This window comes from Struthio camelus, chromosome 20 (genome assembly GCF_040807025.1).
Source record: "Struthio camelus isolate bStrCam1 chromosome 20, bStrCam1.hap1, whole genome shotgun sequence".
Classification (NCBI taxonomy): domain Eukaryota; kingdom Metazoa; phylum Chordata; class Aves; order Struthioniformes; family Struthionidae; genus Struthio; species Struthio camelus.
The window spans coordinates 4,526,772-4,550,538 of NC_090961.1; the positions used below are offsets into that span (position 1 = coordinate 4,526,772).

Consider the following 23,767-nt stretch of genomic DNA (forward strand, 5'->3'; position numbering starts at 1 on the left):
CGTCCTGGCGCACCGGGGCTCGCCCCGGCCGGAAGAGCCGGCGGGTGGAGAAAACACACGGTGCCGCTTGCCCAAGAGCCAAACCCCGCTCGGGCGGCCGGCCGAAACGGCCGCCCGGTCTGGCCCCGGGAGCGGGTGCCCCTCCGCCGGCGTGGTTACGGCGGAGCAACTCCACTTCGCCTTTGAGGGGGCACGAACAAAGCCCAACTGGTTTCACGCCGCCGCCAATTAATCTTGATCGACACCACCCTCCACAGTGAGTCATCCACCCCAAGTCAATTTACATTTTTATTAAATCGCACAGGAAAATTAGGAGCGTTATTACTTCCCTCCGACTCAATACGCGTTCTGTATTGCCCCCCACCATTGACGGTGCGGGAAAACATCCCGGCTTTCTGGTTTAACCGTTTCTTCCCAGCGTTCCTGACCCCCAAAGCATCCCCCAGTACCGCCTGGAAATAAATCCGATCGGCCTTTGCGTGAAGGAAGCAGCAGGGAAACCAGATACCTCCAGAGAAGGCCAAAGGAGCGGCAGCTTCGCTAGCCCGGAAGAGCGAGCGCCGGGGACGGCCCCGCCGCCAGCACGAGCTGCCCCCAGCCGCGGCCGGCCCCGAAGCTGCCTCGGAGGGGAAGGCCGAGGCGCGGCGGCGGCGCCTTACGGTCGCCCCGTGATGCCAGCAGCGAGCGGGAAACGCGTCTCCCGAGAAGGATAAAACCGGGCACGTGCCGGGGGAAGCTGGAAGGGGGGTCTCGGGGGGCCACCGGCGTGCCTGGTTTTGGCACACGCGCCTCTGCGCTCGTGGGGTAAAATAAGACGCAGGATCTCTCTATCTGCTATAATTCACACCTGCTTGCAGGGAAGGCCCAGAAGCTCCCGCTGGGATCGTGTCTGCGTAACCGGGCGCCGGGAGGGAGAGTCCTGGCTCGGAAGAGCACTTCATCCGACTTGGCCAGAAAATTATTTCTCAAGGAAGAACGCTCTTACGATGCAAGTATTTCTCAAGGATGGACGCGGGCTGTTTGCAAAGTCCTATCAATTTCAACTGCGTTTCCTGCGCGCGGAGCAGGAGGGAAGGAGGGAATTTCCATTTTGTGATTAAACCCCGAAAAGTGCTGTATTTTTCTCCTAAATCAGGACAAAAGCGCGGTGTGAAACGCCCCGTGCTTCCTGCCGGGGGGGGCCGATTCCAACCTTCAGCCGCGCTTCCTTCAACCCGCTGCCGGGCTCCGAGGCCGGCGCTCGAATGGACGAGGGCGACGCTCCCGCTTGCACCAGCCCGGCTTCCAACGCCGCCGCGACGCTGTCGGCACGCTTCTGCGAGCGGGCGGCCGGGCTGCCGCGCGGGGGCAGCGGGGCCCCCGGGCGCCTCTGCCGGGCGGCAGAGCGAGCGGAGGCGGGCGAGGGAATCCCCCTGCAAACGCGGTCTGGGGGGAGGCAGGCTCCTGCCTCGGCGGAGCGGGACCAAAGGCGACACGCAACTTTGGATTTCCCAGGCTGCCTCAAAACGGCCTTTCGTGAATTCCTCCGGTGCCCGCAGCATTTCTGAAGTCCTGTTTTTCCACTCCAGCTGCCCCCCCCCCACCACCACCTCCCTTGTTTTCCTTCTCCGGCTGCTGACCCAGATTTCATAATGAATGAATCCATGCAGCGCTCTTCAGACTTTAATTATTTTTTCACTTTTTCTCATCATGCATTATGCATCAAAAAAAAAAAAACCCACGACACACAACCACACACAGCACAATTAATTTAAGCTTGAACGGTTAACTCCTGCCTATCACTAATAGCAAAAGTGTCTGCAAATTGCAGCTCTTATTTTAGCCCTCGCATTAACGCTGGAAATGAAAACAAACCATTTTTAAGAGGCTGCGGTAGGCTGGCTACGGCGGCGGACGACAACTAACGCACCTCTTCGTAAGGACTTCTTTGCCACGCTCCTTACGGGGAGCATCCGCCCCGTAGCTGCCCCTCCGCCCCGGCCGGCGAGCCGGCGCCGCGCTCGGCACCCGCCTCGCGAACCTCGACGCCCTTTGCAAGCGTTCCTGAGCGAAACCTCTCCGCAGCCCCGCGGAAGATGCCCGCGAGCTGGCTCCGAGGTCTAACCAGCGCGAGCGCCGCTCTCCTCCGCGCGCCGCCCCCGCTTCCGCGACCGTCCTCCTCGCTTCTCCAGCCTGCTCCCGGGGGAAGGACGGGCTCCCCTGCCTTCACCCGGCCTCCTCGGCTCCTCTCCCTGCGGGCCGACCGCAGAGCGGACCAGGAGCCCGAGTTGCCCGAAAATTACAGCAGTGGCTGGTTCATTGGATCAACCCGAAAAGCCCCACTCGGAGAGGCGACCACGGAGGCGGGAGAGCGTACGGCAGGGCTGTCTGAATTGCACCTCCATCCCCGGCTCCGTTTCCCCTTCTGGCCTGGGGCATCCATCCTGCAAAGTGCTCAGCACCCTCTGCAAAGCGCTGGGCCTCGCCAGCCCCATCCTGGCTCAAAGGGGAGCCGCAGCTCGGCGCGCGCGCGAGGGCAGACGGTCGGGCTCCCGGGGAGCCCGCCGGGCGGGTGGGGGACACCAGCAAGGGACACCCTGCCAACCCTTTCCGAGCTCCGTCATGAAATCCCACTTTCCCCAGGACACCGGGGAAGCTGGCGGAAACCTGCCCTCCCGGCTGGCAACCATCTGGACAGCTTCTCTTCTCCTAAACACTGAGACCTTAGTAAATGCAGCTCCCAGGCAAGAGAAGTCACCCGGCCAAAGCATCTCCGGGGTTAGACCCGCAGGGGAGGCGATGCTCTCGCCCTTCCCGAGAGGGAGAGAAACGCATCCCCGGCAGAAGACCAGCTCCCACCTACTCTATCAATCCTGACCTTTCCAGCCACAAATCCCACCCCTGCCGCAGCCAAACAGAGCTCTGCCTCCAACCTGAGGGTGGTCAGGATTAGACCCTGGACCTGCAGCGCTCTTCTGCCAGCCCTGCCCAGGGTTCATCCTGCCCTCTCGGCTTTTCGCACGCCTAGCGACGGCGGAAAGCGGGGTAAGCGATCCCCGGGCAGCCCAACCCAGCCCTCCTCGCCCTTGGGTGTACTCACTTTAGGTAAAGTGGCTCTAATTCCATATTATCATATGATATTACAGCAGCCTCCCTCTCCCTTACATCCCAAGCGCAAAGTATGTGACTGAAGCTAGGGGAAGCGCATGGAAAAATACCTCTGAGCACAAACATCCACCTACTGCGTGCGAGCTGCTGAAAGTCATAAATCTATCAACAAGGGGGATGGGGGTCACAAGAGGCTTTAACCAAAAAAAAAAAACCCAGTTGTGGATACCGTCAGGTAAAAACCACCAGAGCCTGAAGTCCTGCCTAAACCCAGGCCTTACGTTTTTGCTCCTTCTCTCAGTTTAAAAGGCAGCTGGACGCGTTCTCCAGCTTCGCTATTATTGCCAGAGCTGTTTTGGCTCTGCCCTTAGCGGCAGGGTTCAAAGCCAGCCGGCCTCGCGCGGCTCAGGAGCGGACAGGCGGCTTCGCTCCGCGCTCGGGGGGCTCGGCGCGGCCCCCCGCAAGCGGCGCTGCGCCTCGCCGGGAGCTCGCGCGCCGCCTCAGCTGCAGCGGCCTCGGGGTTTGTCAACACCTTTGCAGGAGGTTTCCTGGGGAGAAGGCAGAAAGGCGATTACCAAGTGCTGACAAGCTCACAGGATGTTTTCCGAGATGCCCTGCTCGCTGTCGGCCTCGCCGGAGCCTCCTCCGGCGCTGCCAGGAGAGCCGGGCGGCGGAGGCGCAGAAGCCTCCCGCCGCGGGACGACGTCCGTCCCCGCCGCGCCGCTCTCGCCAGAGCCCCGGCTGTCCCCTGCCTGCCCTCCCGCTTTCGTCCTCGCGGCCACGGAGCAAACGCGCTGCCGCCGGGAGCCCGGGCTGCCGTTCGGAAGCGGGAGAGACGCCGGGAGCCACCACGGGAAGAGACGGTCCGGTCACGATGGGCTGAGTCACCTGAACCTACCAGTTTTCATCAATCCTTCTGGCAGAAGGAACAAATAATCCTCAGGGAAAGATGTTTTTGGAGACTGCTGAATTTTTCTTGGCACTGCTCAGAGCGGCTTCGATTCGCTTGAAAATCCCAAGCATTTTAATACCGCCAGAATATTTGCTCCGAGGATGACTAGCCCGCCGTGAAATGGTTTCCAGCCTGCGAGGAGCCGGCGCATCACAAGAAAACTTTTCATGCTGCTTTCTGAACGCGCGGGTGGAAGGACACCCAGGACCGAGCGCCGGGTCACCCCCAAAAGCGCCCGCGCGGGGCTTCGCAGCCGAAGGGGTCAGCGGGGGCGGTCACGGCCGGCGCCCGTGGACCCCAAGCTCCTCCAAACACTTGCTGCTTTCGCCCTGCAGCAACCTCGCACCAGCACCCACGACCGACGAGACCCTCTGGGGCGACCCGCGGGGGGAAGAGGCTCCGCGATGCTCACAAGCAGCCCCGAGAGCCCCTCGGTCCTCAGCCTGCATCCAACAGGCAGCCAGTTACCCCAGCCACCCAAAGGTCCACGTGGCTATGGGTGCTCCACCAAGGCTGGGGGCGATCAAACCAACGGGGGGGTCATTTTTGCTTTGTTCCCACGCTGCTTTTTGCGGTGCCCTGTCTCCGCGGCAGGAGCAGCTGCCAGCCGCCAGCAGTGCTAACCTTCTCCCGTGTTGACTTTGGCTGGCTTCAGCGGTGTCTCTTCCTTGGGGCCACCTCGCAGGTGGTCAGCCAGCGTCGGCTGACTATTTTCCCTTGGCCCGGGGGAAAAGGCTAATTTTTTTTTTTCTCCTTTCATCTATTTTAAGAACAGACGCCTAAAATTAGCTCCGCTCGCACAACGGGCCTCTGAGATTTAAAGTCTCCCCTCCCCAAACAGCAGCTGAAGTAAGTTGCCACTCGAAGCATTTCTACAAACTTTTCAGGCCATCAAAATAAGTCAATAAATAAACAAACAGTAACCACCTAAGGCAAACAGTTCGCTCCAGGGGGATTTAAAAATAAATGTACCTGCACAAATACTGCTGCCCGCCTCTATTAGCAGCAAAGAGAATCAGCCCAGCCCCTCACATAGGGCCTCCTTCTCCAGCAAACCTCCAACGCACTGAGCGCACCACAGACGTTTCTCAGAGGCTGCTACTTCTGGGGACAAAAGTGAAAAAAAACAACAGAGGCAAGATCACCTGCGTGGGAGGTATTTACTGAGAACATAAAGACTAAGGCTGTCTCCTCCCGGCAAAGTCAAGCAGGGACTGAGCAGGCGGACGGGCAGGTGGACACCCGAGGGATGCTCGGGCTTCCACGTCCCCAGGTCACCGATCGAAAAGGCAGGTGGATGAGCCCACGATGCGATCTGAACCTGCCGATCCCCACGCCCTGGGAGACGGCTCGCCGCGTTGAGCGGAGCAGGATTAGCCCCCGGCTTTCATCGCACCCTGATGTTAGCGGTCCTCAAGCGCGGGGATGCGGCTCCTCTGCACCTCAGGGCCGCGGTCTGCAAGGTGGAGGAACTGTCTGCACAGACCCCGCTCGCAGCAAAACAATTGGTTAATGTTTGCAAAGTGCCCTGGAGTTAATTAATTGCCATTAGCTTATTAGCTAGACTTTGCCCTTCTAGGCCCAGCTTTAAACCACGACCTGGCTCAACAGGTGCCGGGGTGCTTAGCCAGCTCCGTGCGTGCAGAGCTCCTACAGAGCACCGGTGCAGTGAGCTCTGCGAGGGCTCTGCCTCTACCAACGCGGTGGATGCAAACATCCGTGCACCTCCTCCCGTGGCCACCCCAAATAACCAATGTCCCTCCCCAGGGGGAGCAGCCGGCGTCACCTACGGCCATGCCAGAAACCCTGCCAGGTCCCAGCAGCAACCGACTGCTACAGCTGCATCGCTGCAGCCGGCGCCAGGTCCCCGGTCCAAACCTCCCTCCCTCCCCGTCCGCAGGGCAACGTTTTCTCACGGCTCCGGGCGGGAGCGGGACAAGCGATGCTGCAGAACCAGAGCCCCCTGCACCCCTCTGCCCAGACCCCCGACGGGCCCTGCCACCCCCTACACAAAACCTCACCGTTTTCTTTCACCCCAAAGACACCCTTGCCGGGCCAGTGGCAAGACTGGCCAGCTCAGCCCCTGCGTTTCATCACCGCGCTGCCCACCGACTCGCGCAGCGTTGCGCGTGCACACGCTGGTAGCGGCTCCTCTTAGTCCAATATAAGCCACCCTACAATAATAACCCTCCACAAACAACCCCGCGCAGCTAGCTTCCTCGAGCGGCTTCACGAGAGCAAACCCGCAAGGGCCAGGAAGCGGCCGCGAGCAAACGCCGCCGGGACAGCCCAGCGCCGACCGCCCTCGCCGGCTGCCCGGGGCCACCGAGCAAGCCGGCACGGGAGACCGAGGCCGCCGGAGCCGGCCAACAACAACAAACTCGCACGTGAGCGACAACGGGAAAAACCTCCGCGAGGAAACAATATTCAGCGGGACTCTTCCCGAGCGCGTATTGTAAATAACGCTGCGGCTGGGTTTGTTTTATTTGCTCCGCTTAGGAAAGCCTACCTCGGCACTGTCCTGCTCGCTCGGGCAAGCGAGCCCGCGCCTTCGGGACAAACTCGCCGCCAAATTCCCTCTCTGACCCAAAAAGGCTGACGCCGGCTTAGGCGCGGGAACAGCCGAGCCTCCCCGGGCTGCAGCTGGGGCCGAGCGGCGCTCGCAGCTACCGGCGCAGGGGAGCGCGGAGCTCCTCGTCCGGCTGCGCGCGAGCTCGGCCGGGGGCGCGGGCCAGCGGCGCAGGTGCCTCGCAGCAGACCGGCAGCTGGAAGGGAAACAAACACCTGGAGATGGGACTAGCTCACACTGCAGAGCCTGTTCCCAAGGCAATCGTGTAGCCGGGCCCAAAGTCCTGCACATTGCGGCTTTAAAGCCTCTCTGAAATATTTATCCCCTCTCCTTTTTGTTTCTCTAACTAGCCTAACTCTGGATTTTCTCGCTACCCATATTCAGAGTCTCCATCACTGCTACTTTTGTCCTCTGAAATAGTCGGTGGCAGTCGTTCCGCTGCCCAACCGTGTATTTTGGGCAAAGGGGACATATCTCTGAAACTGCCTTTTTTTTGCACCGGAACAAACCTTTCCTCCCATCGCTTCCTCCTCCTGGGCCTAACCAGGTTGCAGGATTAGCTCCTCACCTTTTAGAGCGGCCACGGCAGAGCGCACTGGGCCAGCAGAAAGCCAAGCAGCCAGAAGCCGAGACAAGCTTCAGACGCAACCAAGTTAAAAATACATATTTTTCAGACAAAAGTTCAGTCCCCAAACGGTAAGAGAATCCGGGAAAAATGCGGCAGGCCCGGCTGGTGGCCGGGTGCCAGCGCGAGAACCTCCCTTTGGAGGAATCCGAACGAGGAGTCTCGACTAATCCACCCAGGACACACCAACATTTCTTCCTTGTGTTATTGGGTTGGGTTTTTTTCCGTCTGCTCAGCAGATTTGACATTTGCTGGGAGCGCGCGAGCAGTGGGCTGCAGAGATTTGAACCTAGCTCCAGGCAAGCCGGGGCAGGGGTCCTGCCAGAGGCCTGACGCCGGGTGACGGCCGGAGGAGCAGCCTCAGAACCTCGCAGCTCACTGGGTTTTCTCAGCACCAGGCCGGGGATTACAGGTGGAAGCGGTATGAAAAGAAGGGGCCAGTGCAAGAGCTAGCAAGACTGTGGAGCCTTCCTGAAAAAAAAAAAAAAATCACCCTGTGCCTCAGTTTCCCCATCTGAAGCAGGGACACACAGCACTTCCCTGCTGAGGTATTGCCCTCCGCCCCACCGCCTCTCCTCCGGGTTTCGGTGCAAGCACCCTCACATCTTCCCAATGAATCCCATGCGAGACCAAGCCGCGCCACCACCACGCATTTTGCTCCCCCCAAAACACGATTCGGCTGTGCCACAAACGCGTCCCCACTGCTTCGGTCCCCCTGGCCCCCCGAGCCTGCTCGCTCGCGTGCAGGGAGATGCGTGCGTGCCGTTGCACTGCTTGGTTGTTTGTTTGTTTGTTTTAAATCCAGTTATGGCTCCGGCACATCCTCTGATGCCTTCCAGACCAGCGAGCCCAGACCTGGGCTGAATCCCGCCGAGTCCCACGGCGGCTGCAGCAAAGCCGGGGCTCCGCACGCAGAGCCGTGCTGCCGTCCCGGCCGCCGGGGCACGCGCAAGCCGAGCCGGGAGGGCTGCAGGATTTATCTTTTTTTCCTGCGGTTTCTGCAACAGGGCATTACAGCACGGCTCCCCATCGCCCACGGCGGGTAGGTACCTCGCCCCCGCCGCGGGCAGCCCGAGACCCAGCGCCTGGGTCCTGCTCCGAGCCCCGCCGCCCGTGCAGGACCAGGCGCTCTCCGGAGCGCCCCGGAGAGATCAGGCAGCTCGTACAGGGCATCGTTTGGCTCTTTCGGAGCCTGCCATCTCCTCCAGACTGCGCTCAGCCAGCCAGGCTTATTTATAGGTTGCTTTAAATAAGCTCTGCTCCTCGGAGAGCTCAGCCCGCACCACGCTGGTCGCGCTGAACCGGCAGCCGGTACCTTCTGGACTCTGCAGCGTGTAATTTCGCCCCGTGGGCCCCGTCAGAGCTGGCAGGGCTTTTCGTCCCGTGGAAAACCACAGGCCGGGCTGGAGCGAGGGCGATGCGCACGCGGGCTCCGTGCACGGGAAAGGGTGGAGTGGGATGCAGCAAAAGCCCGAGGTTCAGCAGAGCCTCAGCGGTCCTGCCCGGCTGCCCGCAACAGCGCCTTGCTCTGCACCGACTCCTCCAAAAAGACCCGCCGGCTCCGGCCGGGGCCCTGCACCCCTTCCCAGAACGGAGGGGAACGAGCAGCTCGGAGCAAACCTCCGACCGCTGCCGAAGCGGAAGGTCGCTAACGGAGGCCAGGGCCACCGCTCGGCCGGGGGAGCGGCGGGGCGCGGGCGCCCGTCCCGCCGGCCGCCGAGCGCTTTCCCGCGCATCCCCCGGGTCGGAGCACCGCCGGGAATCGCGGCAGCAGCCGGGCCCCGGAGGGGACCCGCAGACGGGCTCGGCACCGGCCCCTCCGCCACCCCGGGGCGTCACCGGAGAGCCGCCACCGCTTGCAGGTCAGCTGCGGCGCTGCTTGCCTGCCCACTGATATGCCCGCTCGGGAATTTGCGCTTCGTTCCTTGACACCTGCTTTAATCACAGGTATCGAGTTGGCTTCTGTCTTTCCCAAGAGCCATGAGCTAATTTCCTGATCCGCTTTCTGCGCGAGGGTTTCATGAGTCACTCGCTCCTGCTGTATACAAACACAGGCAGACGGCTTTTGCCAAAGCCCTCCAGATCACACACTCCTGGCAGCTACGTTTTACACTGTAACATCCAAGAACGATCTTCTAGATTTCTAGCCCTCGTTTCCTGCGGTTGACGAGAGCAGCAGACGGGCAGGACATATTGGCAATAGATGACACAGAGATCAGATAGACTAGGTCTAGCATGAAGGTCCTCAGAGGCTCACGGCCACCCGAGGACACCCGGTCCTCACCCGCTGGGCAGCGTGGGACATCGCTGCAGCAGCGAGGTGCTGACGGCCTCTCCAAAACGTTTATCGTGCAGGCACAGGAACAAAGAGAGCGTCATCCGAAGCGAGTCCGAGGCGGAAACGGGAGCCCTGGAGGAGCCAGGCGCTTTCTGCGCTTCACCGGAGCTTTGCAAAACTGCTGATTCAGAGCAGAGCTTAAAGAGCAAGAATTTGTCCCAAAACTCTCCATCCATGTTTCGTTCTGCACTATGTTTTTTCCCTCTCCCACCACAAAAGCGGCGGCGCTCGGAGCATCAGTTAGGCTCCGTTCATAAACTCTGGCCTAGGAGCCCTCGGCGGCGGACCCGAGCCGGCGCGCTGCGCGAGCGGCCAGCCCGGGGCAGCGGGGCCGCGGCCGCCCTACCGGGGCCTTAGCTCACGCCGCCTCCCATCACGCCGTCCTTTCCGAGAGCGTTTCCTTGCCAAACTTGGCGTTTGGGGGTTTTGTTGCGGGGCGTTTTGTTTTTGGGGTTTTCCCCCCCCCCCCCTTCCTAGAGCAGAAGCTCATTAATTCCAGTATAATGAGGACTTTACTGCCTGCGGATTGTCATTATGCAGCTCGAGGAGACACAGATAACAGTTAATGAGCAGAGGAGCCCATGCAGTTCAGGAAAGCACCATCCCAGGCCCGGTTTCGCTCCTTGTTTCGTCCGGCGGCCGTCCGGCCCCGACCGCGGCCAAACCGTCCCCGGGCAAAGGGGCCGCTCGGCCACCCCGCTGCCACGGCCTTTTACCTTCCCGTTGCCGGCTCCGGGCGGCTTTTACAGCTAAGAAACACCTCGGCGGCTCCCTTCCGACCCGCCGCCCCCTTCCCTCGCCCTTGCAAACTTTTCAATAATTCACGCTGAACGACGACGCGTTTTTGGGGACAGACCCTCGTGCCCTCGCAAAGGAAAGCGGCCCGCGCACAGGCGAGCGTCACCCGGGGCCGGGGCACCCGCCGGCGAGAGATGCCCCACGCGCCGGCCGGGGCTGCGCTGCGCCACCGCGCTGCCTTTCTTCCTGTGATCGAGCCACGAGCCGGGGCGGAGGCTCCTGGAAATAAATCATCAACCGCAACGGCAATAACGTGAGGCAGACGGTCTCGGGCTGGGCTTTGCGAGCGCGGGACCGGCAGCGCTCGCCGGCCCGGCCGCGGGGCTCCCGCCGCACCGAGCCACGTTCTCCCTTTCTTCTCCGGCAGGATTAGACACGCTGCTTTTCTCTCGCCGCTTTTCAAAAGCGGGGCTCTTTATCGCTGCTGCTCCCTGGGGGGGATCTCGCTCTTTCTCTCTCCCCCGTGCTTTTACGCTTCGGGGCTGGGGGGCGGGGGGGGTTTTCCTTCGTCTCAGTCTCTTTGCGGACCTCGTCTCCATCCCCCCGGCGGCTTCCAGCCGCCGCGGCCCCCCCCCCCGGTGCGGGAACCGGCCTCGGCCGCGGGAACCGGCCTCGGCGGCGGCGCTCCCGGCGCTCCCCATCGCCTCCCGGCGCGGCGGGCTGCGCCACCTGCCAGCCACCGCGGCCCCGAAAACGCCCAGGCAGAGTCCCAGCCCGCTGTTTCGCAAGCGGCAGCATCATTGTGCAATCCGGCTCGGTGGAAAAAAGGAGAAAAAAAAAAAAAAAGAGAGGCAACACAGGGCAGGAGGCAGCTGAAAGCAGCTACAGGTGCTCTGCCCTCGCCCGCCTGCTCCCCGTCCTCCTCCGCAGGCTGCAATTGCTTTTGCCACCGTTTCTGAAACGGATTTTTTTTTTCCGCCCTCCTCTCTCTCTTCCTGGTGGCTGCGGAGCAGATCACGCCAAGGAGAGGAAACCAAAGCTTCAAGCTGGCAAAGCTTTACACACGCCCGGTGATTTTAATGGCCCGCTCGCACGCGTAACGCTAAGGTCGTGCCCGAGCGCCTGCAGGGTCGCGGCGGAGCAAGCAACCCCGCCGGCCCCTCGCGCCCCCCAGGGAACCGCGTTGCTCTGGCGCCCTGCGAGCCCTCTCCGCCAGAGCCGTCCGTGTCGCTGGTAACAGCACACTGGGGGGGTTTTTAAGTTGTCAGGCATACTGCAACTTTTTTTTTTTTAAAATCATCATCTTCGGGTGTCCCTTTAAAACTATAGAGGAAATCATCCAAAAGAAGTTTGTTCGACTGGCCTGTCAGTTTGAGGAAGTGAAATTGAACGGGAAGAAAAAAAAAAAATTAAAAAAAAAAAAAAGAAAGAAAGAAAACCCCTGAATCCTAATAAACCACACATCCACACACACAAAATTGGAGAAAGCCGGGCATGCCTCCAGAGCCAAGCGAACGGAGGATAAACATAACAAACCCAGCTCTACCCGGCAACGGCGCCTCTCGAAGGGAAACGAAGGGAAGGGACAGAAAGAATAAGGGTAAAGACGCTGGAATGACATCCCCCAAATACCCAAGCGTGCGAAGCTCGCCGGCACGAAGGGTTAATCCCGCCAGCGGGAGGGAGCGAGCAGAAAGGGAAGCGGGCAAGCGGAGGCTCCACGCTCCGGACGGCGACGGCAGCCTGGAAACGGCCCCGGCGCCCCCCGAATCGCCTCCCTGCGCGGCGGAGCGGAGCCGACCCGCAGCGGGAGGGCACCTCGCGCCGCTCCGCTCTTCCGCTTCCCAGAGGGGACCGCTGCGAAACGGTTAAAGGTTTCCAAGTTTGGCTCTCCCTGCGAAAAGTCCGCCGGGCACTTCCCTGCCCTGGACTTTAGCCTGGGAGCGGGGCCGTTTTGGGCGATAACGGGCGCGGGCGCGCGAGCTCGGCGAGGCAGGCCCCAGCGCCGCGGGCGGGCTGCGAGGAGCCGCCCGTTCGCCGGCGGAGCCCGAGGACTCGGCCTCTTCGCCCGGCAGCGACCGCGCTTGCCCCTCTCCCGAGGACGCGGGCGAGCTTTTCCCAGAGGAGCGCGGCTCCCTCCGCGCCGGCCGGCGGAGCCGATCCGCCTGCTCCAGCGGCCCCCGGCTGCCCCCGAGGAGCCCGTGTCGGAGTCCTCCGGGCTGCAAAAGCCTCTTTCACCAGGGCTACGCATACCGTTTTTTAAAAGCGGGGTGATGTAATCAACCAGTATTTATAATGCTGAAAACATCCCAAAGCTCCATCTCTTCCAGCTCCCAAGCACACTGTGTACTCTTAATAAAATAATTGCAGTGATGAATAGCTCCTTATAACATTCCTCTTCTGCAGCTACCGACGGGGCCAAGAACTGGGACGGAAAGTCTTTTTTCTAACGCTCTTTTAAGGTGCGTTCTGGATTTCACCTTCTCACGGCAAAACGTACACTGGAAATTGGGAAAACATTTCAGCCCTGTTCCGGGCCCTTCCAGCGGGTGTTTCCCCACTGCCGTACAGACACCAGTTACAGGCTCCCTCTCCCCCACCCCAGCCGCGTTATTGTCTTAATAATAAAGTCAGCAAATCACCATGGGTCAATCTCAGCCCTTCGTTAAGCGGACGCGATCTTGAACCCGCTCGATGAAACCGATGCAGACGGAGCCGCTGATCCTACCGGCGCTCGCCGGCCGGAGCCAGGCCCGGCGCGCGGGGTCGGCACCCGCGGGAGCCTCGTCGCCTCCGTTGGGATACGGGGCTCGGGGGCCGATCGTTTGCTTTCGAGTCCAAACGGGCCCACAATTTCCACGCTGATAACTCCAGAGGCAATCCAATGCACTGGGGTTTTTTTCCGGTTTGCTTGGGATTTTTTTTTGGTTTTTGGGGAAGAATCGTGTCTACCTCTTTAATCCGTACGGGTACGTTCAGTTAGGAGCACGTCGGCTTCGTCTTCTCCGACTGAATCCTCCCGCCGCAGGCGGAGCGAGCGACGAGCCTCGGCCAAGGCCAGGGCCCCGCTCTCCGGCTGCTTCCCGCCAGCCTCCGCGCCCCAACGCTTCCCACCTAAGCGGCGAGGAGCCGCCGGACACGCGGACTCGAAGCGGGGCCGCCGGACCCCCCCCGTGTTTCGGGCAGGAGCGGGCGCCCGGCCCCGCTCTGCTCCTCGGGAACGGAGGAGGCATCCCCGCCGGAGCAGGCGGCGGCGCGGGAGGTTCCTGGGGGCGTTCGCTCTGCCGCTCAGCCCCGGCGGCCGCCGAAAAAGCGCCCTCGGCGGACGGGCGGCTCGGGTCCCTGGGCAGCGAGCCGGGTCGGCGTGCTCCCGCGCCGCCGGGATGGGCGAGGGGAGAGGTGGAGCCCCCCCGCCGGCCCCCGGCTCTGCTATCCGCCGCCCAGGGCTCGCTGCAAGAAATCCCTGCCCGGCAACGTTTCCCGCGCGCGCCTCGAGGCCGCGAAGCCTCGCTCCAGGAGCCAGACGGGGGTTTCCGTGCCCACCCGGGCTCGGTTCCCACGGCATAACAGCGGGGCCGAGCAGACGGCGGGAGACCCCGAGCCGGACGCCGGGAACCTCCCGGCAACAGGAGCGCGGCGGGAAGGGAGCAAAGACGAGAAAACGGAGCACGCAGGCCAAGAAAGCCGGCGCTGACCCACGGCCTCCGACTTCCAAAGACTAAACCTGCCCAAGACGCAAAGCAGAGGCAGGCATCCGCTCTACGGCAACCGCCGCTGGAAACGGCTGCCAGCCAGACGCGGCGACAGCCGAGGAGTCGCACCCTCGGGCCGCCGGTGCAAACAGCCGGACACCCGCCCACACCTCCGTCACCCGCAGACCGGCTCCACGCTGCCGTTACCAAAACGCAACGCGGGCAAAACCCTGACGAACGAGACCCGCTCTCCCGAGCGGCAGAGCGGAGAGGGGCCGGGGGCAGCGCGCGGCCGGCCGGGGCAGCGGGTCCCTGCGCAGGTCCTGGGCGCCACCAGCCTCGCCGCCGCCGGCCCGCGGGGCGGCAAAGGCCCCTCCGGAAAACGCACCGGCTGCGGGCTCCTGGCGGACCCCCGGCTTCCAGCGGGTGTTTAGACAAAGTCTCCGACATTTACAAACAATAGGTATCAGCTGGCCGGCGGCCAGGCTATCTGCAGCGGGGATCGCGGCTAAGCCTTCCTAAGTGCTTAAACGAGGGCCCTGCAGGTAATTGTCCCGGGGTCTCACCGCTTCCCCCGCGGCGGGAACCGGGCGGCCGCTCGGGCGCAAGGGGCTGGCACCCAGCTCAGAGCCGGGCTCAGCTGCAGAAAAGCGGCGCTGCGGAGCGAGAAGCGCCGCGGGGTCCCCGGTCCTTCGCCGGGAGCCATCTTCCTGCAGGGGGGAATTGCACCCGGCCCCCGCGGGAGCCCCATCGAGGCCGTCCGCGCGCGCGATCACCGCCGCGGCTCGCCGAGAAGGCGCCCGCGACTCGCTGGGGTGGGCGGAAAGCTGCCGCTTCGCACAGGTCTGCTCGAGCAGGAAGGGAGGCTGGGTGGCCCGGGGAGGTACAGGAAGCCCCTTTCTATCCCGCGCGTCGCTCCGCTTCCTCTACATTTCTTTAGCCTTTCACTCGGGGCCTGATTTCTGCCTTCGCACTGATTTCTGCACGCGTGCGCTTCCCTGCTGTCCGCACCAGCGGGAGGCGGGCAGCAGCAGGGCCCCGGCGTCGGGCCGCCAGCAGCCGGAGCTGCCTTTGCAGGGAAACCTCGCCGGAGGCTCCTCGCAGAGATCCACAGCCAGACCAGCTCTGAGCATCCCAACGGGGACCGTCGGCCGGGGCAGGGGAGACCGGACGGCTGCCACCCGCTCCCAGGACAGAGCCGCGGGACGAACGCAGCCGCGTGGCCGTCTCGCCGGGGCGCACGGAGCAGCACGGGCAAAGCCTGCGGAGGCAGGAGGGCAGCGAGCCGCGGGGGACGCCAGGACGCAACTCCAATCCCAGCCAAAGGGGCTGCTCGGGCGGGCGGACCAGCAGCCCGTCTCCGTCCTCGGAGGGATCTCCGAGCACAACGGGCGCGACGTCAGGACACCCATCAGCTGCGGAGGAGCTAGCGGGGCGAGCGTGCCTTCGCTGAGGTTAAAGGCTCCAGGGCAGCACCCGAGCAGGAGCAAGCTGGTCCCTGGGAGCAGGAAAGGCAGCAGAGCTCGGTGGGAAGGGGAAGCACTGGGGCAGGCGTTTAGGGACAAATCGCGTAGAAACACAGTGACCCTCTAGGCCTCCAATTTGGTTTTTTTTCAAATTGTGCAGCTAGATAATTTGTCGGGCTGCCTTGCACTAGTCGGGGGGGTTTCACATCCTAAAGCCCCACACGGTCCCATCCCTAAAGTTGACATCATCCAGCCTGGGGAGAAAAATAAGAGAAAGCACGAAGGCGACAGGGAGGCAGGACAGCATCTGGAAGTCCTATTTCCATCGGACTTGGCACGTCACTGCTACGAGCCACCCGCTCCCAGCGGTCCCCGAGCCCTGCGCTGCCGTCGCAGCAGAAGGGAAAGGCACTTGCAAAGGTTATCGTTTCAGTGTTTGACCGAGCATGAAAATCCAGCTCTGAAAACAGAAAAGGGAAAAGACAACGGGAGAATCGGAAAAAGGCAGGGGATTAGAGAGGGCTGCAAGGAACGGCCAGTTTGCCTAAGAAACGTCTTTTCTCAAGGAGGGAGAGAGGGCTCACGCCAAACAAAAGCACGTTTCCATTTTGGGAGAGTTTCTGGGAAAATAAACACCAGATCTGTTATAAAAGTTTATCTGCGTGTGCGAGAAAGGGAGCGAGCGTGTCTGACTACGGTATAGAGATGTCATTATTTTCATGCATCTGCCTTACCCAATTTTATTTAGTTGCTTTCTGCACCATTTCATGCTCATTCTGCTGCTGAGCTAGACAATTGCTTTATAACTCTAGGGTGCAATTTCACTGTCTGTGAGCCGCACGCGCGCGCACCCGGGGCCTGCGCCGCGCGGGAGCAGCGCTGCCTCGCACCTCCCTCCCCTGCCGCCCCGCTGCTCAGGACTTTGGGTTGAAATCTTTAATAAAAATACAAATAAATGAATAAGAGACAGAGAGAAAATTAAATTACAACTCCAAGCCCCGGTCTCTAATGCATTATAATTCAAAAGGAGCGCACGGGGGGCAGCGGACCCAGAAAGCGACGGCTCCCCATTGAGCATCAGGAGGATGAAGCGGACGGCATTTTTCGGCTCTTGGCTCACGCCAAGCAGACGCGGAGCGACGGAGAGCGCGGAGCAGGGCAGCAGCTCTGTGAACGGCACGGGGTTTTCGTGACCAATGCAAAGTCACGCTCGGACGAGCGCAGGTCAAAAGGGAGGGCTGCCCTTGCAGGCGCACGGCTCCGGGACAGCAAGTCGTCGAAGCTCCTCGGCCCCTCGCAGGGTCCGGGTGCCCGCGGAGGGACCCGTGCTGTTCGCTGCAACCCGGTCGCCCCTTTAAGCCCCTCCCAGGCTGCAGCGGATGCCCGGTGCAAGGGGGGGGGGGGGGTCTGCACTGCATCTGCGATGCAAAGCCACACAGGGCCGAACGAGCATCTCCGGCACGACCTGCCGCCCCGCTCAGTGGCGTCAGGGACCCACCGCACCTCCGAGCGCACGGCTTCCCGGGCCCGATAAAGTTGCCCGTCCTACAAAAACGGGACAGCAAAAACTAACTAAATAAAAGGAGGAGGCATCCTCCCAGGGGTACGAGTCACCTCATGGCCCCCGGGCAGCCAAACAGCTCTCCTGGCTAGGTGCAACACCCCCCCGGCTGGCTCCTGCCTCTCTCCAGCCCTGCGCCTTTCTGCACCTTCTCGTGCCACTGCCCCGGCCCGTCCCCGTCCCTCCTGCCGCTCTTGCTCAGCCGCCGGCCTTGCCTCGCTCCCTCTCTGCGAGGGGCACGCAGGAGACGCGCTGCCCACAACCAGACCGGATCGCAGCAGCCCACAGCGTGCACAGCCAGACTTTCCAGCACTTACGAGCCGGGCCAAACATGGGAAAACAAGACTGAGATGTTTCTGCCCGGATGCTGACAGCCCCGCAGCCAGCTGAAGCTAGCCAGGGCATCCATCCCGGCATGCTCCCGGCAGCCCCAGCCCCTCTTTTTTTAATTTTAAGTCTGTAAAAGCCAAAGAAAGCCAAAACTTCACAAAAGAGAAGGAGACCATGAAAACTAACAAGCAGATGGGAATGCCATTACTGTTTTATTGGTCACAAATGCCCATGCTGCACCTTTTACCTCCCAACTCTGCAGCCATCTCGCGCGCGGCGCAATGCAAAGAAGGGGTCACGGTTCAGATGAGACCCAAATCCAAACGTGCGAGCGATAAGGAAACCTGACCGCTGCCTGCGATGCGAAACTCGTCCGACCAAGTCGAGTCTGTCAGGGCTTTCGCGTGTCCCTCAAAGCCCCAGAGGGAGCGAGCTATTAGCCACAAAAGTCATCAAAGCTGCTTTTTCTTCTGCTTGCTACAAAAAAGCGGGCACAGCAAAGTCACTATTAAATAAAAGAAGGGAGGAGGGGAATTGGGACATGGGGTGAAAACTGCTCCTGCCTCGTCCCCATGCACCTCCCAGCACCTCCCCGGGCCATGAACCAACCACAACGGGACTCAGCACCCAGCAGCCTCGCAAAAAAGCACCTGGCCACGACCAGCTCCAGCCCCCCGCTGCCCCCCCGCCCCTCCTCTGGCGTCACAGACCACCAAAACCACAAGATCGACCTCAAAATCACAAGGGACTTAATGCAAGGAGCAAGGCTCACGGGGAGCGGTACCACCTCTCGTTAAACCAACTCGGAGAGCAGAGAGAGACGAGGACACGAGCTCTGCTCTGGACGCTTAATAAAACATATCTTTAGGGTGTTTCTCTCTTGCGTTTGGTTTCGGAGCACCTGGCTCGCACACAGATCACGTCTGCAAGCTTTTCTTCGCTCTCAGGGCAAAAAGGAGCTGGCTTTTCGGCCGCCAAGAGCCAGGATCCTCAAAGGACCACGCGAGCGAGCCCTGCGGAGCAGCCTGCAAACAAGTCGCCCGGCGCCGCCAGGCTGCAGGCAGCAACGCCCCAGCGGGCACCAAGCCCCATCGCAACCCGGCGCCCAGAAAAGCTCCGAAAAAAATCCCACGGCTCCTCCGAGCCGCAGCGACACCAAAGGGCCCCACCGCTCCGGACCCCTCCTGGCATCCGAAGGGTCCGGCTCTTCGCCGGGACTTGGCCAGCGTGCCACCGCGGTATTTATTTCTCCGGCGGGATTTCCGCAGCCCAACCAGGCTCCGACCTGGATCCCAGACAGATCTGCTCTGCGGGGCAGGGATTGAAAGCTGCAGCGGGAGCCAGCATTTCGCAAGCGCCCCACGCCCCAGCCGCGGGCCCTGCTGCTCGCAGCCTCGCCGCCGCTCGGCCTCAGCTCCCAGCGGGCGCCCGGCGCCGCTGGGCAGAGACGGCAGCGGGCGCAAGCAGGGCTGCGAGCCGAGCCACGGCCGCAAGGCGCAACCTTGAAACTTTTATTGTACATCACAATAAAAGCCATTCTGTGCTTACGAGTGGTCTGTTTGAAGAGGATTATCTTTTAACTCCACGTTAAACAAAATTTCAAAGGGGGAGAGGCGCGTCGGGGCTCAATTTGAAGTGTTTCTTCCCTCTCCCGTCAGGGAACCGCGCTCCCAGTTCATCTCAGAAAACTCTCTCCATTTTGCAGCGCTCTGTCTTTTCAAAATAAAAACTCAGGTTGTCGCACTCATTTTCCGTGCTTTGCTTTTTTTAAAGCAAAACGTCATCGGAAAGGCAAGTTCTCAGCTTCCACTTCAGCAAGGGGGCATTTCCCGAGGCCAAGCTGTTTCTCTCCGAAAATTTCCTAGCAGTTTGAGCTGCTTGGCATGTGCGCGGATCCTTCTGTAGGGTTTTTTAAATTCTTATTTGCAATATTATTTCGTCTGCTTTGCACTGCCTTAATGTTTGAGCTGCCTTTGGAGAGACGCAACCACTCCTCCCTCCTCCTCTGCCCTCCCTCCAGGCACACGCTTTTCTTTGAGGAGGAGATGGGAGAAAGAAAATAAAAGACAAGCAAAGAGGAAAATGTCAGAAAGCTGCTTTTTGTGTGTGTGTCAAACGTTCAAAGTTATTCCAGAGTCTAGTCTTTAAATGTAATAAAATACAGCAACTGCTGACAAAATCAATTAAAATAAAACCACCCAGGCAGCTTCCCCTATCGCTTTGTAGTTATACCGAGTTTGAGAGCCCACCTGGGCCTTTTAGGAAGCAATTATGGAACCGCTGGGCCGGATCCTGCACGAGAAACGGGCTCCTTCTGCTGAGCATCCCTGCGCGCGGCAGCGGCGGCGCGGGCAGGGAAGACCCAGGTCCTCCGCCCGAGGTCAGAGGCGATGACGGCTCCGACACGGCGAGGATAGGCCGAGGCGCCGAGCCACAGCACAGGATTAATTAGAGCCCAATTAGGTTACCGAGCTCCTAGGGAACATCCCCGCAGCCTCTAGCCCTTGGTCAGCGCTGAGCTAGGGTGGCCTCGGCTTTGGCTGCCAACGGCCCAGGGCTATTCCCAGCGGAGGCTCCAGCCCCACCACCACCTCCCAGCCACCCGGGGGACACCCGGACAACCCGGGAGCTTTCCGAGCGCGGGCTCCCGGGGCCATGACGTCCCCTGGAGCCCAGGGACCCTGCCCCGCGGCGCCGCTCTTCGTTTGTTTTCTTAGCCGTCCTGCAAAAAAAATCTCAGCTGAGTGGCAGGAGCCTGGCTTATGGGAATCCACCCCTGCTCCCAGAAAACAATACTCCAGCAAAAAGGTTTTTAACCCATTTCTTAATAAATATTTATTTTCACTTTCAAGATATGGGTGGAACGGAGCCAGGATGTGTTTTCCAGTGAAATGTTTTGAATCCCCCCTCGATTTCCCCCCCCCCCAACGGGAGCAAAATGCCAATAATAATATTTGCAATGAATAACTAAAATTCTGTGGCTTTCTCCCCCGCTCGCTTTTAAATAAATAAAATGCCCTAAATACGAGAAGTACAAATGCTCTCTCAAACGCAGCAGGACGACGTGGAGTAAATTCACGGACTCTCAGAGGAGTTATTCAACTGTCACAGCCAAGATTCGGATAAAGACAAAAATTCCTTGCCGACTTGTTTTGCATATGTCAATTGGGAGAGGTCAAGCCCTACATTATGCTTTAGCGAGAAAGACCAGAAAACTTACTACACTTTATCTCATGCTCCTACGGGGACCCAATCCTGCGTGTCACCAGTGACCCCAAGGAGCTGTTAAGCCTCTTCCAGATGTGGGTCACAGGCTCTCGTTTTCCTTACGGGGATGCTCAGGCAAGCCGTGGCGCTTGCTCCGCGTTTCATAATTTTTCTCCCTGCAGCTTGAATTTCTGAAGCTAACAGAAGCGGCCCAGGGCAGACGTGGGGAGCACGCCAACAGGGCTCAACCCAGGAGCTGTGTGCTCCTACCCATCCACCCTGGGGTTTTTTTCCAGCATCCAGGCCCACGCTGGCCCCAACCTACGACTTGCCCGCTGAGGAGGCAAAGGCACCCAAGACGATGATCCCGCTAACTCCGGGCAAGGCGGACACTCCGCTCCCAGGCTCTCTTCCACCCTCTCACCCTGCTCCGAGCAGCCCCAGCGCTCTGGGTCGCCTCCCGTCCGGCTGCTCTGCGTTGTTTTTCCGTTTCCCTCGGCGGCCTTCCCGCTCGGGATGCGGCCAGTTCTCACCCTGAGCCGCTGTGACCGTCCCCGGCACGGGCACCCGGAGGGGGAGGACCGGACCGGACCTCACGGAGGCTGCAACCCAGCCAACGAACCTCCAGGAGGGAAGCAGACAGCTCAGGCTTCGACAGCCGCCTCGGACGCCAGTTAACCGCTTCTTCCCTGCGAGAGGCTGACCCTTGAGGGAGGGCGTCCTCAGCTCACCCGTTCCCCTTTGCTCCCTCAGCACCCACCACCTCCTCCGGGCGGCCGGGCAGAAGGACACAAAGAAGCAAGAAAAGGCTTCCGACGGCCAAACAGAGCCCCGGTAAAAGCACGACTCCCTGAAGACGCTGCCTTCCTTGGTGGTTCCCATGTCCACCACCAGCTTGGGCCTGAGCAAAGCCTGACACGCCGCCGTGCCGGTCAGTCCCAAGGTCCGGACCCTCCCCTGCCCTCGCCAGCTTCAGGAGCATTCGCACGAGGGTGTTTTCTCACTCGTCCTCTACCTGGGGCCTTGGGACAGCACAGCCCCTCAGAGGAGCAAGAAACGAGACATCCCCGATCGTTTAGGACCTTGTAAAAGAGAGATCTGCAGCCCCAGAGAGCCGCGCAGGAGGCGCCTGGTGGACCACGAGGTGTTTATGAGCTTCACCCAGCAGCCGCTCCGCTATCTGAGCGGCGCAGCCGCTTCGGGAAAGGCCGCTCGCTGGCAGATGTGACCGCGGGCGGAGGGGGCCTCACCACCAAAAGACCCCGATGGACAGGCTGAAGACGTTCACCGGAGCTGGGACAGCGCAGCGCCGCAGGGCAACATGGCCCAGCCTCAGAGATGCCCGGGGACGCGCTGTCCTCTTGGCAACCTCTGCCTGGCATCTGCCCCCAGCTCTGGAGACGAGCAGGAAAATTAGATACTACTATTAAAAGTGCCCAGAGCTGGCCCTGTTTCCACCCGTGACATCAGCAGGGTTATCTGAGTCTAACCACGGGCAGCACTTGGCCGGGAACCTCCGCACAGTTATCCTTTTTAGGCCAACCTGAGCTGAGATTTTGATGGGGCCACACCGTAACGGAGCCTGATCGCGGCCCCCGGTTGCTCCAGTTCTCCAGCTAAGGCCCCTACTGGTGTGCAAGAAAAACGGAAACTACACAAGCTTCACTATTTCTCCCCTCCCCGCCTGCGAACGCCAGCTCCCAGCCGTCGCCCTGAAAGGGGACGAGGCCGGCAAAACACGCGCGGGCTCTGCAGAGTCGGGCCCCAGCGCCTGTCGGACCGGCCAGCCTCCTGCTAAGCGCCGAGGCCTCGCGGCCCGGCCGGCTCTGCTCCGATTTCACCGGGAAGCGCTCCGCTGGCGTTTCTGAGGCTCCTCTCACGCTTTCGGGCTCTACCTGCCTCCCGTGCTCCGAGCGGGACCAAAACCGCCCCCCCTCCGAGACCTGCAGAACCCACTGACCTTACAACAAAAGCAAATTTTTCCAGCAATCAGAGAGCCCAAGGCCAGCGGATAAAGTTTAGGAGTCATTTCTGCAGCGGCACAACACTCAGCAAGTACAAACCCGAACGGCACCTTTTAAACAGCTCCCGCAAGCAGCTGAATCTGCTAATAGGCAAGTGGTGTTAAGTTATAATCCCCCTCCCGGCCCCTCCACTGCTGTCCTGAGGTAGCGGCGTTGTTTTTCCTCTGGATGCTCCGCTAAACGGATCATTCCCGGTGTGCTGAACACCATGTTGCAAAGAACCACCCTCTCCTCTCTCTCTCCCCGCCATACGCACGCATGCATTTAGAAATGAGCAGATAAATCAGTTGTTTTTCATTTGCACCAGCGTGAAAATCCGTACCCAAGACCGCAGCAAGGTGACACACGTTCCCCCCCTCCTCCCCCGTCAAAGTCAACATGACTAATAACACAACGTTTTATTTAGCATCCACAGCATATCGAGAGCGCTCGGGTCTGGAAGGAAACGCAAGGACATATGTAGGGACCTGAGCCTGCCCATATCAACAGAGGTTTGGACTCTTCCACAAGAAGCATCAAAGGAAATGTAAACACTTAAGACAGCCACCCCCTGAGATTAAACCACTGTTGTGAGGCAAGAGACAGGCGCTTGCTGCTTAGGTGGGTGGGTATTTGATGATTCCAGGCACCTGCATTTGATCCACCCAAAATGAGTCTCTTGGACTTTAAAAGCAGGACCAATTTGGGGGCAGACACTGCAGGTGAAATGCTTTGAGACTCGATAACAACTTTGGACAAGTCAACACAGCAGCCTTTTCTATCTCACAGCAAAAATCAACGAGGGGCACTGTAAGCACGACTTTGGGGAGCGGCAGGTCACCGCGGGGAGACCCGGCGGAGCGCAGGGCCAGGCTTTCCCTGCCCAAGCCCCCCGGCCAGAGCAGTCCCGGAAACGCTCCGAGTGGGCAGGGCCAGTTGGGGAGGTTGCGATAGTGTTTGTATTTATTCGGCTGTTAGAAAGGAATGATTTAAGTTGCAATATAAAAAAAAAAAAAAAAAAAGAGGAGTGCAGATTTAAAGCCAAGGGAAGTCCGAGGGCAGGGGTTGCTCGGCAGGGCTTGGGGCAGAGGGGAGCCGGTGCCGCTGGCAGCCGATCACCCGTGCCTTGTGGCAGAGATGGCAGGATTGGCCCCCTCTTCCCTCTCGCCTGGACTTGGCACCTGGCTACTTCACTACCC

At 60.6% G+C, this 23,767-nt stretch overlaps 1 protein-coding gene across 3 annotated transcripts in view; it reads right to left on the reverse strand.

The window, feature by feature from the left end:
* RXRA (retinoid X receptor alpha) overlaps positions 1–23,767 on the reverse strand; it is a 132,140-nt gene that overhangs the window by 106,956 nt on the left and 1,417 nt on the right. The window lies entirely within an intron of this gene.